General features: G+C 51.0%; 1 protein-coding gene across 3 annotated transcripts in view; it reads left to right on the forward strand.

Annotated features, from left to right (window-relative positions):
• STK11 (serine/threonine kinase 11) overlaps positions 1–5,372 on the forward strand; it is a 189,654-nt gene that overhangs the window by 176,405 nt on the left and 7,877 nt on the right. For 2 of the 3 annotated variants that reach the window (XM_021009115.2, XM_021009110.2), the window contains one exon: positions 1,405–2,158. The exons of the other annotated variant lie outside the window; for it this stretch is intronic. The gene's annotated coding sequence lies outside the window, so the exon portion shown is untranslated. Of the gene's footprint in view, positions 1–1,404; positions 2,159–5,372 lie in introns of those variants that run through there. 3 annotated transcript variants of the gene reach the window in all.

The raw sequence follows: 5,372 nt of genomic DNA on the forward strand, positions 1-5,372 counted from the left end.
CACCCACCCACCCCCACCCCCATTTCATCTCCCACTCCATTTCAGTGAGCTGAAGGATTTCATGTTTAATTCATAGATCTGCAGTGAGTCGCCCCCTAAGGCACTCAAAGACGTCAGCAGGAACGTGGGACCACATCACCCCATCTCCATCACTACCCTGCTCTTTTGTCTCCCACCCTTGATCCTGGAGGGAGAGCCAGGGCTGGGCTGGCTACTCATAGAGGGAGCTGATGTTTTTGGAGGAGCTGTACATGCTCCCACCTGAAGTCTCAAACCAGGGTCATCCAGCCAGGGGCTTTCAGAATCACAGAATTTGGAAGTCAGAAAGTCCTTCACTGGCCTTCCAAACCAGCTCATATACCTGAAAAGGAATTCCCACTATAAGACACCCAACAAGGAGTCTTCCAGCCTCGGCTTGAGGACCTCCAAGGAGGGGAACCCACTAATCTTTTTGAGGCACCCCGTGGAATTTTGGCAGAGCTCTAAGTTGTTTTATTTCTCTTCCTTAATTTGTGACCTGACGTATAAAACACCTCCTCCTTCTCTGAGCCTCAATTTCTTAAGTTGAAAATGAAAATTGAGCCAAATAACCTTCCAGGGTCCCTTTCTGAAGCTCAGAGAGGCCCCTGTGGTCACAAAAAAACAAACCAGAAATTTAAGGTTCAGAACAAAGGACCCTCCTCCCAAACAGTGAGGTATCTGAATACATCTATTTAAGAGACGCCTTTTCTGTGCAGATGCCCTGATCGTCAAAATCTTGGCCTTGCAGAAATGACAGCTGCCACAGGGTCCTGGTCCTGCTTCCACTCAAAGGGAAGGAGGTCAGGTGCTGATCTGGAGTCAGGGTTACCAGGGCTCGAGTGAGATTTGGAAGGAATCCCTTCCCCACTCAGATGGGATCCCTCAGTTTCCTCCTCTGTAAAATGGGGGATTTGGAATCTTTAGTCCTCCAGAGCACAGATCTTGAACATGAGGTCCATGCAGCCCAAACCAGATTAAAAGAGAACTGGGAAATATCTAAGTAGAAATAAAAGTAGAAATATAATAAATAAGTAGAAATATAATAAAACATCGATAATATTACATTTTAAAACTGAGTCAGTATGAAGTCTGCAGGGATCCTTACAGATTAGTGGTGTCCACTTTGACCCTTTTTCTGGGTTTCTGTTTCTTCCAACTGGGTCAAAGATACTAAATGATAACACTGTCTCAGGTTCCTTAAGGTAAGTGTACTGAATGTGCTGAGGCAGCAATGCCAGGCCCCTGTTGCCGAGCTGCCATGAGGATTTGGGGAGCTCGAGGCTGGGGCTGTGAGTTCAAGTGCCAGCCCCTGGTAAGGTCCAAGCTTATGGCTAGTGCTTCTTCAAGGGCCCATGTTAACTTCTCCATTCATCTCTTCCTCAGCATCCTGCTTGGGAGCTCCGTGGGCCAGGCCATTTGCTCTCTGCATCTCCTCTTCTCGCCTTGGACACATCCCACTCCCTCACCCAGCCCTTCCCCAGGCAGATGAAACCTCCACACCGACCCCAATCAGTTCTCAGACTTGAGGAGAGGACAAGCTGCAGGTTCCTCGGGCCCAGGAGAAGGCAGATATTCCCCTCTCCCAGCTGCATCCCCCCACACACCTACTGAACAGCGCCTTTTGCCAATCACCCCACCCCCAATTCAGCATCTCCATCCTGCACTGCTCCCCCTTCCCCAAGGCGACAGGAGGAGAAGCGCCAGGAAGGAACTCTGGGAGGGAAGCAGAGACGGCTCTTCTCTCTGCTCCCGTCTGTCCGTCCTGCCTGACTGTCCATCTATCGTATTTTCTACCAGCCAAGTTCAGCTGTCCAGTGAGAGCGTGCCCTACCCTGCCCTGCCCTTCCAAAGGTGGACAACTTCTGTGCAAAGCCATCATAATGCACTTTATGTTTTAAACTACTGGTATCTATTTTTCCCCCCTTATTTTTGTTTTTACTTTGCGATATATTAGAGATTCTCCCACACATTGTGATGTTTAAACAAATCACAAAACAACAGAAACAGGTATTAAAGAAATGAACTTCTCCTGTTAAAAAAAAAACTGCGTTGCATGCTGTACAGGGCTAAGAGAGGGAGACTTTGAGTGGCTACTTTTTTTTTTTTAAGAAAAAATAAAACGAAGAGGTGGATTTGAGCTGTGGTCATCGGTGCTGTCTGGAAATTCTTGAAAGGGGTTTGTGGGGCACACCCATCATCTCTCACCTCTTAAGGTTTTATGGAGCAAAAGAGCCTCCGAGTCCAAAACCCAGGTTCAAGGCCTTCCTTTGCTACTTCCTTGCAGTGTGACCTTGGACCAGTCCCTCCCCTTCCCTGGGCTTCAGTTTTCTCATCTGTATAATTGGGTTGGGCTGGTTCTATTCCAGCCTTATTACCATTCTGCTGTGTTCCAAGTTTCCTTCAAGCTCTCCAAGGCTGTGAACCTCATCAAGACAATACTTTTTACTGGTATAATTTTCCCAATGTAGTTTAGGAAGGATGCCCCAGGATTGACTCAGTGTCTTTTTAGATTTCCTCTTATTCTAGCTGTGGGCACTCCCTCATGCTGGGTAGTACAGGACCAGGTGAATGTTGGGGGATGTTAGGAAACCCAGAGGCCCTCCCACTGTCTCCAGTTCTACAGAAGGCATATATGAAAAGGATACCACCATGCCTCATGAGGATTGGCTAAATAAATGGGAGAACCATAGGGGGTGGGGTCTCTGCGATCTCAGGGGTCCTCCAAGAGAACAAGCCTGCTTTAGGTGGCCCTGAAGAAAAGAGCTGAACTCAAGAGGAATGAGCGGGAAGCTTGGTTTCATTTTGAATAAGGACTTTTAACAATCAGATCAGTCCTGCAGTAGGAGATGCTTAAGGGAGAGTGAGCTTCCTGTCATTAGAAGTGATCCCTAGACTTAGGATTTCCTATAGGCCCAGATATGCTGGTTTAGGACACCTCATACGGAGTTCTTCAAGCATATTCCTCAAGCGGGGTTCTTGCTAATAGGAACTAGAAGTTTTATCTATTTCAGGAAATATTTCACGTGATATAAGTTAACTGCTGACCCCATAAGCTCCTTCCATGGAGTTAGAAAATAGGGGTTCAGACCCCGTCTTTACTGCTAGGTGTAGGACCAGTCTATTTACCCTCTGTAAACAAAGGAGTTTGGGTGGGATGACCTTCCAGCTCCTTATCCTATCAGAGAAGAGACAGGATGGGGCCCGCTAGGTGGTGCAGTGGATAGAGCACTGGCCCTGGAGTCAGGAGGACCTGAGTTCAAATGTGGCCTCAGACATACAACACTTACTAGCTGTGTGACCCTGGGGCAAGTCACTCAACCCCACTGCCTAGCCAAAAGAAGAAGAAGAGACAGGGTGCCAGCTGAGGATCCCTGTTGCTGAGAGGAAGGCCTTTTCTCCCAGTTCCCTGTACCCAATTCTAGACAGTCCTCTTTGGGTGTGATATACAAAAATGCCAGGGAAACGCTGTCTGACTTCCCCACTCTACTTTTGCCTCCCCCTCCCCCGTTACCTATACAGCACAGAAGCAACAACACTGGGGATCAGTATATAGTGATCTTTTTAATAAACTCAATTGAAAAAAATTCCAGCATTCGGCACAAACTAGGCCCAAAGCACTTCGGGGGGGAGGGAGGTGAAAAATGGAACTTCAGGCAGCCAGATTGTAGGCTGCCAGGCACTAAAGCTTAGAAAAACTCTTAACCTCAGTGGGCTTACTTGGGTTTTAAAAAAAAAACAACGGATTATTTTTCAAGTGCTTTGGACGACAGAGACTCACAAACAATTAAAGAGGAAGAAGAAACAAAATGGGACCCTGCAAAATGTCTGTTCACATGCAGAAATGGAAGCAGGAGAAGGAAGGGGAGCCCCCCCCCCAGCCAAAGTGAGTGGAGGACATCCCCAGGGGAGAAGGGTTAGATGAGACTCTAGTCCCTCCTGGCCCCTCAAAGCAGGAGTCTTACAGATAACAGATTTACGGTTTGGTTTGGTTTGGTTTTCTTTCCATGAAAAACACAAACCTGGCTGGCTAGGCCAGGGAAGGGAGAGAGGGTGATTAGGAAGTAATAATAATAATAATAATAAATAATAATTTAACACAACAACAACAACAATAACAAAAAACTTTGTTCGTTCAATTGGGGGTAGGAGGCAGAAGATTAAGAGACCCTCCAACAGGCCACTGGAGCCCACGATTGGCACTGGTGGTCAGGCAGCGACCCCACCCCCACCTTAAGCCCCTAAGGATGGGCTATGAGGGCAGATTCCTCCTCCGACCAATTAGGTGAGGAAAGAGAAGCAGCAGCAGCAGGTCTGTCCGACAGGAGGACCTTTTTCCTTGGACTGTTGGGAAGGGGTTAGTGATGAGAAAGAAGCATCGTCCTCAATGGGGCTTTATCCTAACGTTAGCCACCCATCTCTCCGGACAGGACGGGGCAGACAGAGCTGGAGCCCCTTTAGTTTCTTCTGGGGGGGCTAGGACTTAGGTTCTGGCCAGGGGGCCCCTTAGCCAAGGCAGAGGGAGGGGCTTATGGGAAGCTTTGGACCAGTTAATCGAGAGACCCTCCTGCACCCGGGGTCCTGGCTCTGCCCCTGGCTAGCTGGGGTTTGCTCCTCAGTAGCGTGAGGGGCCGATGGGGCAGGACTCGGGGTCTCTGAGGCCCCTTCCAGCTCTGACACTCTAACATTCCGTTTTGGCAAAGGGCGAAGAAATGGCACAGCAGCTGGGGACGGGCTTGGTCTGCCAGAAAGGGGATCGGGGAATGATCAGCTTGAGGAGGGGCCGGTCTGGGAGGGGGGCTTTGGAATAGAAAGGTCCGCTCAGCCAAGGGGGCTTTAGATCCGACTGGGGATGCTTTTAGGGTGCGGAGGGGCTAGCAGCAACAAGCAGCTCCAGGACCAGGCCTCACAGCCCCGGTGGGGCGGATTCCGGGCTGGGCTCGGTCCCAGCAGCAACACAGCAGCGACAGGGGGGCTGCCCCGAATCCCGCTGCACCGGGGGGGTGGGGGGCACAGGACAATGGGGAGGAGGGGGGATGTTATTGCTCGTCCCAAAAAAATAATGAAGCAAATGGAGCGGGCGGGGGAATGGACGGGGCGGCTACACCGGGAACACGCCGTGAGGTAAATGTTTGGCCTCGGCTAGCTCGCCCAGGGCCGGGCCAGGCCCGGGGCCGGATCGGTCCAGTTCCTTGGGGCCTCTGGGCTGGGCCAGGCCGCGCTCTGAGCACCGGCCTCGACGGGCCCCGCGCCCGTCCCGCTCCGCCTGCCGTCTGGCCTGGGGGGCCGGCCTGCGCCTTCCCCCTTTGCCGCCGGCACCGCGGCCGCCGCGGGGGGCCCGGGCGGGAGGGGGC

The sequence above is a fragment of the Phascolarctos cinereus genome, unplaced genomic scaffold, assembly GCF_003287225.1.
Source record: "Phascolarctos cinereus isolate Bilbo 61053 unplaced genomic scaffold, phaCin_HiC Scaffold_4;HRSCAF=312, whole genome shotgun sequence".
In the NCBI taxonomy this organism is placed as follows: Eukaryota; Metazoa; Chordata; class Mammalia; order Diprotodontia; family Phascolarctidae; genus Phascolarctos; species Phascolarctos cinereus.